The sequence below is a fragment of the Schistocerca cancellata genome, chromosome 4, assembly GCF_023864275.1.
Source record: "Schistocerca cancellata isolate TAMUIC-IGC-003103 chromosome 4, iqSchCanc2.1, whole genome shotgun sequence".
Taxonomy (NCBI): Eukaryota; Metazoa; Arthropoda; class Insecta; order Orthoptera; family Acrididae; genus Schistocerca; species Schistocerca cancellata.
Genome location: NC_064629.1, coordinates 744330020 through 744343204, shown reverse-complemented (window position 1 = coordinate 744343204; position 13185 = coordinate 744330020). Strand labels below are relative to the sequence as shown.

The following is a 13185-nucleotide window of genomic DNA, read 5'->3' as shown; positions in this document are numbered from 1 at the left end:
GATGATGTTCTTTACAGGAAATGTTCAATACGTCCACCATCATTCCTCAACAGTAGCTGTAATCGAGGAATAATGTTGTGAACAACACTGTAAAGCATGTCCGGAGTTATGGTGAGGTATTGGCGTCGGATGTTGTCTTTCAGCATCCCTAGAGATGTCGGTCGATCACGATACACTTGCGACTTCAGGTAACCCCAAAGCCAATAATCGCACGGACTGAGGTCTGGGGACCTGGGGGACCAAGCATGACGAAAGTGGCGGATGAGCACACGATCATCACCGAACGACGCGGGCAAGAGATCTTTCACGTGTCTAGCAATATGGGGTGGTTCTAATAAAACCCCATGTCATGCCAAGCATGTGTGTCAATTTTTACCTCTCTATCTACATTATTCCGTGGTTTATTGAATTTTCAAATTGATACTGACTTTTTGATCACCCGGTATATCTGACACGGTTCGTGAATATGTGGGTACGATGGGTAATAGTTTTCAAGGAGTGAGGCAATGTGATGTGCTTTCAGTATGAAGACGGCAGGAACTTTCTATCAAGTTTCGTAATCGTTTGGTTTGGCCGAAGAATTAGGGAGACGCCATATTAGATTTCGTCACTTTTAGTTGAAGATTCTATGTGATTAGTTTTATATAATAACGTATATCCTATCAATATGTGATGTTCCAGTACACCAGCACATTGAGGATCTCACGAAAAGGCGTAGGTATTGGTTCAATTTGTCGTAACAAAATGGTGAAAACCGTCAGAGTGATCGTTAAGGAATGTTTGTATTTGGTTATTTTGGTATTATAACCTGCGCGTTATGAAAGTACGCCATTTGGAGGCAACAGTGTGTTGAAGATTTATCACGATAATGATGGAAGCTGAAGAAATGAATTAAAATTCGTGCCACGGTCAGGGCTCGAACACGAGTCTCCTTGCTGTCAACAAGTCACTCATTGTGCAGGGATGGTGTCAACAAATTGGTCTCTCGTTGGGGAAATGTGTTCATCGGCGGGGTGACTATGTTGAGAAATAATTATTTAGAAACAATGAATAAAGATGTTGAATGCTAATAAAGTTGGTTTTATTTAAAAACGTCTCAGACATTTCGCATAAAAATTTGGAGGCATTACTTTTCAGCACGCTCTTGTATTTGACGGGTTCGAGTCCCTGCCGTGGCACAAATTTAAATACAGGGTGATTCAAAAAGAATACCACAACTTTAAAAATGTGTATTTAATGAAAGAAACATAATATAACCTTCTGTTATACATCATTACAAAGAGTATTTAAAAAGGTTTTTTTTTCACTCAAAAACAAGTTCAGAGATTCCAGAATGAGATTTTCACTCTGCAGCGGAGTGTGCGCTGATATGAAACTTCCTGGCAGATTAAAACTGTGTGCCCGACCGAGACTCGAACTCGGGACCTTTGCCTTTCGCGGGCAAGTGCTCTACCACTAGAGCACTTGCCCGCGAAAGGCAAAGGTCCCGAGTTCGAGTCTCGGTCGGGCACACAGTTTTAATCTGCCAGGAAGTTTCAAGTTCAGAGATGTTCAATATGGCCCCCTCCAGACACTCGAGCAATATCAACCCGATACTCCAACTCGTTCCACACTCTCTGTAGCATATCAGGCGTAACAGTTTGGATAGCTGCTGTTATTTCTCGTTTCAAATCATCAATGGTGGCTGGGAGAGGTGGCCGAAACACCATATCCTTAACATACCCCCATAAGAAGGATAAAATCACAGAAATCGATTCTTTTAATCTTATCAGCTGCAGACAGTGCTTGAACCAATTTCAGACGATAAGGTTTCATAACTAACCTTTTTCGTAGGACTGTCCATACAGTTGATTGTGGAATTTGCAGCTCTCTGCTAGCTCTGCGAGTCGATTTTCCTGGGCTGCGAACAAATGCTTGCTGGATGCGTGCTACATTTTCATCACTCGTTCTCGGCCGTCCAGAACTTTTCCCTTTGCACAAACACCCATTCTCTGTAAACTGTTTATACCAACGTTTAATACACCACCTATCAGGAGGTTTAACACCATACTTCGTTCGAAATGCACGCTGAACAACTGTCGTCGATTCACTTCTGCCGTACTCAATAACACAAAAAGCTTTCTGTTGAGCGGTCGCCATCTTAGCATCAACTGACGCTGACGCCTAGTCAACAGCGCCTCAAGCGAACAAATGTACAACTAAATGAAACTTTATAGCTCCCTTAATTCGCCGACAGATAGTGCTTAGCTCTGCCTTTTGTCGTTTCAGAGTTTTAAATTCCTAAAGTTGTGGTATTCTTTTTGAATCACCCTGTACATTTCTTGACCTTCCACAGTTATTGTACATAGAGATGAGACTTAAATCTTCTGCATCTTATAATTAATTTTCCCCGAGACATTGATCAAATACGAGAGCGTGCTGAAAAGTAATGCCTCCAAATTTTTATACGAAAACTCTAATAGCTTTTTAAATAAAACAAACTTTATTAACATTCAGCATCTTTATTCATTGTGTCTAAGTATTTATTTCTCAACATAGTCACCCCGCCGATGAACACATTTCTCACACCGAGAGACCAGTTTGTTGATACCATCCCTGTACAATGTGTGACTTTGTTGACAGAGCCACAGTCTTATCTGCTTGCATCGCTTCATCATTACCAAAGTGAAGCCCTGTAAGTTTTGGAAACAGATGAAAATCGGATGGGGCCAAGTCGGAACTGTATGGAGGACGATCGATGACAGTGAACCGAGGCGTAAGTCACAGCGCTCGTAAGTGGTCTGGCATTGCCACGCGGAAAGTGAGGGTGCTCCATGTGTGAACGAACTCTTCTGCGGTTAGAAACTCGATCACAGCACGCTGTTTCTCATGCACTGGCAAACTTACTTTACACATCGCCGTGTTACACGTTACAATTCGGAGCCCTCTGGAGCCAGAGGGTTGCAACTTGCCGAATCACATATGTGACATTTAATACCTAAACCGATTTTGAGAGCAGAATAGAAAATTCTGAATCAGCACTTTTCAGCACGCCGTCGTGCATGTCGTTCTTGGTACGATTTGTTACACTACCGGCAATTAAAATTGCTACACCAAGAAGAAATGCGGATGATAAACGGGTATTCATTGGACAAATATATTATACTAGAACTGACATGTGATTACATTTTCACGCAATTTGAGTGCATAGATCCTGAGAAATCAGCACCCAGAACAACCACCTCTGGCCGTAATAACGGCCTTGATACGCCTGGGCACTGAGTCAAACAGAGCTTGGGTGGCGTGTACAGGTACAGCTACCCACGCAGCTTCAACACGATACCACAGTTCATCAAGAGAAGTGACTGGCGTATTGTGACGAGCCAGTTGCTCGGCCACCATTGACCAGACGTTTTCAATTGGTGAGAGATCTGGGGAATGTGCTGGCCAGGGCAGCAGTCGAACATTTTATGTATCCAGAAAGGCCCGTACAGGACCTTTAACATGCGGTCGTGCATTATCCTGCTGAAATGTAGGGTTTCACAGGGATCGAATGAAGGGTAGAAAAATGGTTCAAATGGCTCTGAGCACTATGCGACTTAACTGCTGAGGTCATCAGTCGCCTAGAACGTAGAACTAATTAAACCTAACTAAGGACATCACACACATCCATGCCCGAGGCAGCATTCGAACCTGCGACCGTAGTGGTTGCCCGGCTCCAGACTGTAGCGCCTAGAACCACACGGCCGTGCGGTTATAGGCGCTACAGTCTGGAACCGCGTGACCACTACGGTCGCAGGTTCGAATCCTGCCTCGGGCATGGATGTGTGTGATGTCCTTAGGTTAGTTAGGTTTAAGTAGTTCTAAGTTCTAGGGGACTGATGACCACAGTTGTTAAGTCCCATAGTGCTCAGAGCCATTTGAACCATTTGAACCACTCCGGCTGGCTGAAGGGTAGAGCCACGGGTCGTAACACATCTTAAATGTAACGTCCACTGTTCAAAGTGCCGTCAATGCGAACAAGAGGTGACCGAGACGTCTAACCAATGGCACCCCATACCATCACGCCGGGTGATACGCCAGTATGACGATGACGAATACACGCTTCCAATGAGCGTTCACCGCGATGTCGCCATACACCGATGCGACCATCATGATGCTGTAAACAGAACCTGGATTCATCCGAAAAAATGACGTTTTGCCAATCGTGCACCCAGGTTCGTCAATGAGTACACCATCGCAGGCGCTCCTGTCTGTGATGCAGCGTCAAGGGTAACCGCAGCCATGGTCTCCGAGCTGATAGTCCATGTTGCTGCAAACGTCGTCGAACTGTTCGTGCAGATGGTTGTTGTCTTGCAAACGTCTCCATCTGTTGACTCAGGGATCGAGACGTGGCTGCACGATCAGTTACAGCCATGCGGATAAGATGCCTGTCATCTCGACTGCTAGTAATACGAGGCCTTTGGGATCCAGCACGGCGTTCCGTATTACCCTCCTGAACCCACCGATTTCATATTCTGCTAACAGTCACTGGATCTCGACCAGCGCGAGCAGCAATGTCGCGATACGATAAACCGCAATCGCGATAGACTACAATCCGACCTTTATCAAAGCCGGAAACGTGATGGTACGCATTTCTCCTCCTTACACGAGGCATCACAACAACGTTTCACCAGGCAACGCCGGTCAACTGCTGTTTGTGATGAGAAATCGGTTGGAAACTTTCCTCATGTCAGTACGTTGTAGGTGTCACCACCGGCGCCACCTTGTGTGAATGCTGTGAAAAGCTAATCATTTGCATATCACAGCATCTTCTTCCTGTCGGTTAAATTTAGCGTCTGTAGCACGTCATCTTCGTGGTGTAGCAATTTTAATGGCCAGTAGTGTAGGTTTACTGGAAGTATGACTTTAACATGTACTGAAGAACGATCTAATTTTACTTCAGTATATAGTGAGTGAATTACCATATATGAGGAGTGTGCTATCATACAGCAGGAATTATGCCGACTGAATGTGGATACAAGTCTGCCGCAGTGTGTTACATCTGGTGGCACTGACGTAAACCGGAAAGGGAAGGGTAGACTGGCTGGGAAAACAGCAGGACAGTTAAGGGGGGGGGGGGGGGGAGGCACTGTCGTGAGTGATAAAATACCAGTGGTTATAGGGTTCAGAAAAGACCCTTTTTAGGGTAGGGAGGACAGAAATAAGCCCAGTTTTAAGAGAGGTTAGGATTGACACAAACCTTCAGTTTGAGAAAAAAACCAAAGAACGTAATTCTAACTTATTACATCAGCATAAACAACTATTGGTTAAGAATTTTCAACAATCAGCAGAAATTTCAGCTCTACCCAATTTTAATTCAGTCAACGTATTATGTCATCTATCTTTATTGCATCAAAATATTCGAGGACTGAGGAATAAAATTAATAAATTACTTAAATATCTGCATAGATGAATTAGAGTTCTCAAACCCAGCTGACGTAATGTGCCTCTCTGAACATCATGTGACCACTGGTCTAGAACTTTTAAGTGTTACAGGATTTAGGTTAGTATCTCACTTTTGTAGAGCAGAAATGGAGAAAGGAGGAGTTGCCACCTTCATCAGGAACTGTCATAAATTTAAGAACGTAGACAATCATACATTTTGCCTAGAACAGCATGTGGAAGCATGTGCAACAGAAGTAGAATTTCATAAAAAAATTCTTCATAATATTAAGTGTATATCGAGCACCTGCAGGTAACTTTAATCTGTTAATAAACCACCTTGAAGCTGTACTGGCCCATTTAACAACTAAAAACAAAGAAATAGTGGTTGCTGGTGACTTCAATGTAGAGTTGCTTCAAGACTCTCCCAGTAAGAACTTATTTGAGTTAGTAACACTATCATTCAACTTAATTCGCACTGTAAAATTCCCAACTATGGTAGCCAATTGCTCACAAACAACCACTGATAATATTTTTATAGAAAAGTCCAATGAACAAAATTATATTACAAAACCAATAGTCAATGGGCTCTCAGACCATGACATGCAGTTCCTTCTCTTAAATGTTAATACTGAACTCAAGAGGGTAGTCAATAAGCCAAAAATTGATTATTTTAGGACACTCCTCAGAGACATTCAGTGGAGTGATGTTTACAGTGCTCATGACATGAATGAAAAATATAACACTTTTGCTAATAAAGCGCTTACTTCATTTGAAAACTGTTTTCCCCCAATACTAAGCAAGATTAGAGAAAAGTCTACAAAGAAGCCATGGATTACTCAAGAAATAGAGATATCTTGTAAAACAAAAAGAAAACTATATCTGTCAATTCGAAACAGTTCTCATGTTGATGCTATTGCACATAACAAGAAATACTGCAAAATATACAAAGACTCTGATACGGTCATCAAAGCAAATATATTACAAGGAAAAGATAGTCATATCAGATAACAAAATAAAGACAACATGGGATATAATGAAGGAGGAGACTGGTAGAACCAGACATGAAGAGGGGCAAACAGCGTTAAGAGTAAATGATACATTGGTTACAGATGTGTATAGTGTTGCAGAACTTTTTAACAAAAATTTTATAACTGTAACTGAAAAGATGGGGTTGTCAGGTTCTGTAGATGCTGCCATGGGATACGTCAGACCAGACATTTCAAGTAACTTCCATAATATGAATCTGACCATCACTACCCCAGCAGAAGTAATGTCCATCATAAAATCTTTAAAATCAAAAATATCTAGTGGATATGATGAAATATCAACAAAGTTAATTAAAGAATGTGATTCTGAGTTAAGAATCATATTAAGATATCTATCGTTTATCAGTGGAATATTTCCAAAATGGGTGAAATATGCTGAAGTTAAGCAACTGTTTAAGAAGGGAGATAAAGAAATAGCGTCAAATTTCCGTCCAGTTTCACTTTTTCAAGCATTCCCAAAAGTTTTAGAAGAGGTAATGTACAATCGGCTTTATAACCATCTTATCACAAATAACACAGTGTCAAAGTCGCAGTTCGGGTTTCTAAAGGGTTCTGATATTGAGAAGGCTATCTACACTTACAGTGAAAATGTACTTAATTCATTAGACAAAAAATTTCAGGCTGCTGGTATATTTTCTGATCTGTAAAAGGCATTTGACTGCGTAAATCACAATATCCCTTTAAGTAACTTAGAATATTATGGTGTAACAGGAAATGCTGCAAAATGGTTCAAATCTTATATCTCTGGCAGGAAACAAAGAGTGTTATTAGGAAAGAGACATGTATTAAGCTATCAGACATCATCCAACTGGGAACTAATTACATGTGGGGACCCACAAGGTTCCATCTTAAGGCCCTTACTTTTTCTTGTGTATATCAATGACCTTTCGTCAGTAACATTACCAAATGCCAAGTTTGTTTTGTTTGCTAATGATACAAACATTGCAATAAATACACTCCTGGAAATTGAAATAAGAACACCGTGAATTCATTGTCCCAGGAAGGGGAAACTTTATTGACACATTCCTGGGGTCAGATACATCACATGATCACACTGACAGAACCACAGGCACATAGACACAGGCAACAGAGCATGCACAATGTCGGCACTAGTACAGTGTATATCCACCTTTCGCAGCAATGCAGGCTGCTATTCTCCCATGGAGACGATCGTAGAGATGCTGGATGTAGTCCTGTGGAACGGCTTGCCATGCCATTTCCACCTGGCGCCTCAGTTGGACCAGCGTTCGTGCTGGACGTGCAGACCGCGTGAGACGACGCTTCATCCAGTCCCAAACATGCTCAATGGGGGACAGATCCGGAGATCTTGCTGGCCAGGGTAGTTGACTTACACCTTCTAGAGCACGTTGGGTGGCACGGGATACATGCGGACGTGCATTGTCCTGTTGGAACAGCAAGTTCCCTTGCCGGTCTAGGAATGGTAGAACGATGGGTTCGATGACGGTTTGCATGTACCGTGCACTATTCAGTGTCCCCTCGACGATCACCAGTGGTGTACGGCCAGTGTAGGAGATCGCTCCCCACACCATGATGCCGGGTGTTGGCCCTGTGTGCCTCGGTCGTATGCAGTCCTGATTGTGGCGCTCACCTACACGGCGCCAAACACGCATACGACCATCATTGGCACCAAGGCAGAAGCGACTCTCGTCGCTGAAGACGACACGTCTCCATTCGTCCCTCCATTCACGCCTGTCGCGACACCACTGGAGGCGGGCTGCACGATGTTGGGGCGTGAGCGGAAGACGGCCTAACGGTGTGCGGGACCGTAGCCCAGCTTCATGGAGACGGTTGCGAATGGTCCTCGCCGATACCCCAGGAGCAACAGTGTCCCTAATTTGCTGGGAAGTGGCGGTGCGGTCCCCTACGGCACTGCGTAGGATCCTACGGTCTTGGCGTGCATCCGTGCGTCGCTGCGGTCCGGTCCCAGGTCGACAGGCACGTGCACCTTCCGCCGACCACTGGCGACAACATCGATGTACTGTGGAGACCTCACGCCCCACGTGTTGAGCAATTCGGCGGTACGTCCACCCGGCCTCCCGCATGCCCACTATACGCCCTCGCTCAAAGTCCGTCAACTGCACATACAGTTCACGTCCACGCTGTCGCGGCATGCTACCAGTGTTAAAGACTGCGATGGAGCTCCGTATGCCACGGCAAACTGGCTGACACTGACGGCGGCGGTGCACAAATGCTGCGCAGCTAGCGCCATTCGACGGCCAACACCGCGGTTCCTGGTGTGTCCGCTGTGCCGTGCGTGTGATAATTGCTTGTACAGCCCTCTCGCAGTGTCCGGAGCAAGTATGGTGGGTCTGACACACCGGTGTCAATGTGTTCTTTTTTCCATTTCCAGGAGTGTAGTAAATAAAGTTTAGTCTTAGAAAGATCGGCTAATAAAATATTTGTGGACATTAATCACTGGTTCCTAGCCAATTCTTTGTCACTAAACTTTGAAAAAACACGCCACATGCAGTTCTGAACTTGTAAGGGGTGTCCCACGAGTATATGGAGGAGGAGGAGGATATTAGTGTTTAACGTCCCGTCGACAACGAGGTCATTAGAGACGGAGCGCAAGCTCGGGTGAGGGAAGGATGGGGAAGGAAATCGGCCGTGCCCTTTCAGAGGAACCATCCCGGCATTTGCCTGGAGTGATTTAGGGAAATCACGGAAAACCTAAATCAGGATGGCCGGAGACGGGATTGAACCGTCGTCCTCCCGAATGCGAGTCCAGTGTGCTACCACTGCGCCACCTCGCTCGGTCCCACGAGTATATGCCTAACATATGATGACGAGCAGATGGAAGAAGTGGACAGTGTTAAATCCTTGGGAATACAGCTTGATAATAAATTCAATTGGGAGGAGCACACCACAGAACTGCTGAAGCATCTAAACAAATCTCTATTTGCAATGCGAGTTCTGTCAGACATAGGGAATATAAAAATGAAAAAGCTGGCATACTATGCTTACTTTCACTCCATAATGTCAAATGGGATTATTTTTTGCGTAATTCATCAAGTCACAAAAACGTGCACTAAGAATTAAATGTATATACAGGGTGTTTCACTAAGTGTGTTTGGCTCTGTAAGTTACGAAGTAATAGGCGACGGAAATATTTTTTGCGGTAGGTTAAAATAAGAAACGTTACACTGTCTGCTGAGCTATGAACATAGTTTATTGTGTTATTATCCAAAGAGTTACAGCAAAAAGATACAATTTTTTAATTGGAACAATAGTTGTTTCTATCATGCACTGGAATCAGTAACACCAGCTGTGTATACATCAATTTAAATTACATTCCTATCACTTTTAGTTTGAGAGCTACAACACTTCAAAGTTTCAAGGGCAGATACCACACACGCTGCGCATAACGCAATGCGCCTTCTAAATGTGCTGCGGCCGGGTTGTAGCGTCGCCGGTGTCACGGAGCGAAAAGCTTCCTCGATACTCTGTTAGACTGCCGACTGTCGCCGCACACGGCCATATACCCGACAGTTCGAGCCACACATGCAAACGGGGCTCAATATACCACAGTTACTGACTTCGGATAAAGATGGCAGCAACGGCTCGTAAGTTGACATGAGGATCGTGGTATACTGCAGCTAAAACAAACACCTCCATCTCCTCACTTCTTGCAGTTCTTCGTCTGTTACTGCGGCGCATTACCAAGCTACCTCTTTCCCGAAGTCGTTGTTCGGCACGTAAGAACGTAATGGCTGCCGGAGCTCTTCGCGTAGGATATCTCACGGCGTACGCCATGGCTGCTTCAGTGGCATCGCGTCGGCACTCGTCGAGCATCAGCAACATGTCGACGTACTCCTTGTTCGTGTATACCATCTTCATCCGGAGTCAGTAACTGTGGTATATTGAGCCCCGTTTGTATGTGTGGTTCGCCACTTATGCTATTAGGATTATTGCTAATTTTGGTGATAAACGTATCAGTAAATTAGCCTACTATGCCTATTTTCATTCACTGCTTTGATATGGCATCATATTTTGGGGCAATTCGTCACCAAGAGAGAAAGTATTCATTGCACAAAAGCGTGTAATCAGAATAATAGCTGGAGCCCACCCAAGATCACCTCCCAGACATTTATTTAAGGAACTCGGGATATTCATAGTACCTTCGCAATACACATATTCACTTATGGAATTTGTTATTAATAACCCATCCCAGTCTAAAAATAACAGCGAAGTGCATAGCTACAGCACTAGAAGAAAGGATGATCACTATTCTGGATTAAATCTCACTTTGTACAGAAAGGGGTGAATTATGCTAACACAAAAATCTTTGGTCATTTGCCAAATAGCATTAAAAGTCTGACAGATAGCCAACCAACATTTAAAAGCATATTAAAAAAATTTCTGAATGGCAACTCCTTCTACTCAATAAATGAATTTTTAGATACGTAGTAGTAACTATAAAAAAATTGTTTTGTGTAAAGAAAACTTAGGTTAAACTGACACGTTCTACATCATTACGAAATGTCGTATTCATTATCTATGGAACAGAGATTAATGTATGTATGTATGTACGTACATCATCGGACGCGACGCCTGTGAACCAATGGAGCAGTTACTACGCCGGGAAAGTCTCACACAGCACCTTACAATACTGTTTGTAATGGGCTTCTGCAGCTCGATTGTGACAGCTTGTAACATTCTAATATAATTCCCACTTCCTTCTCCATGATATTCTTGTTCCCCTAGTCAGCCATCCAGACTGCCTGTTCAGTGCTAGTATGCTGCTTTGAACGTTATAATGGAAACCATCTTTCAAACAGCATGAGGAATGTGTTAAAGAAAGCATTATATTTATCATGTAATTTATCAGCACTATAAACATACTTCCATTCTTGTTCCTTAATCATATTTAAGAAGGTCTCTATTGCAACTGGATTAGCTCTTCTAAATAAGTTATAACTGTAATTACAAATATAATTATAGCGTATACTTATTTTAATCCCCATCCCGCCTTCCTCGCCCAAAATTTTGGTGTGTGAACATATTCGTGCTCTATTAACACAGATATTCGAAATCCTTTTGCTAAGGCTCTATTTGTAGTTAAATCTTAATACTCAGCATCTCCCTCTCACTGCGACTGTCTCTTATTTGTCTCTTTCTCACTGTCTCCTTTTACTCCCATTGAAGGGACCGATGGCCTTTGTAGTCTGGTCCCTTCAACCCCCACAAACCAACCAACCAACTTCCATTGATTAACTGTGTATACCAGTTCCATTGTCTCCTGTTTCACATACACAATTTTCTTTTGTCTTTCTATCCCACTGCCACTGTCTCCACTATATCTCGACAGCTAAAAATCCTGGGGGTCCGATTTATTTCTTGCCCTGCACCCACGAAAGTCTGGGAGGGTCCAGATCCCCAAGCCTATGTATGATCTCCACTCATCTGTATTTTTAATTTCCACTGTCTTCTCTCTCTTTTGCTCCTACTGCTTCTATCTCCATCTATCTCTCCTTCTTTTCTTTTGCTGCCACCGCCTCTCTCAACATCAATATATCCTCCTACTGCTGTCGTCTTCATCCGTTTCCCTTTCTCTTTCACTGCCACATACTCCCTTCCACCGTCACTGTCTCATCTCTCTTTCGCTCACGCTGGCACAGTCTCCTCTCTCTCCCACCGCACTATCTCTCTGGTACACCCTTTTAGTATGAAAAAGAGCGAATATGTTCCTTGCCAAAAGTTTTGGTGAGGAATGCGGCCTGAGGATTGAGGCAACTGGTCCCACTTTTTCTGTCCGAGTATTTTAAAGAGGAACACATTCGCCGTTTTTCTTGCGCTCCGATAAGAGCATTTTTCCACTGGTTCTCTTCTTTTTTCCAGCTACAGCAGGGTGTGCTGCCTATATAAAACGAATTCTATGGGTTAGTAAAGATTTGACAGTTTATTTACATATTTCGACACATGTAAACTAGAAATGCGTAAGCATAATATAAGGTTAACACAAAATCGTTTGCTTTACATTTTTTCTGAATAGTTTGCTCGTCGATCGTAATTCATCGAAAACGCCCGGCTTATGATTTGTATCTTAAAAAAGTAAAAATATTATTAGAAATATTTTACTGAATTTGCAGTCTTTCCTGTTTTAAATAATTTTTTCCAGTAATCTTACGTTCTTTTCAGGCATGTTAAGAACCTTTTTAGCCCATTTTTTGTCACTGCGGTATCATTTTGAGCATATTTAAATAGGCGTGAAGCGCCCACTATACAGAGACAGCGCGCCAAAGTTTTATTGGTGAAAGAAAGTTGGTGACCTCAGAACCCTTGCCATAACCCTAGAACCTTTCCATACGTCCACTACGTCGGTTAAAACAACATTGACGCGTCAGACCGGATGTTACGTGCATATTTTACGTTCGTAGATAGGGTAACTTTGAACTTCTGAATCTCGGTAACAGATAATGACGTCGCCAAAAAGTTTCGAGGTTCCCCGAGATCATCGTCGTAAAAACATATGGCAAAAATTTCGAAAAATAAAAATTATCGAAGTCGGCCATCCCCATAAATGACATTTTAGATATGCAAGAGTCACGATCCTTAGGGTTTTTTCAGGAACCTTCCGTGAACAAAGGTCCACTCCGGAACACATATAATGCAAAAGAACCCACCGATTTTCCCAATTTTCCTGGGCTCGAGGAAGTGTGTAACGTTTAAATTTTGATTCTGTACTCTAGGATAGACGCGATCATCGAGACTG

At 43.2% G+C, this 13185-nt stretch overlaps 1 protein-coding gene across 1 annotated transcript in view; it reads right to left on the bottom strand.

The window, feature by feature from the left end:
• Positions 1-13185, bottom strand: part of LOC126184555 (sodium-dependent transporter bedraggled) — a 745492-nt gene that overhangs the window by 98454 nt on the left and 633853 nt on the right. The gene's annotated exons all lie outside the window — the stretch shown is intronic.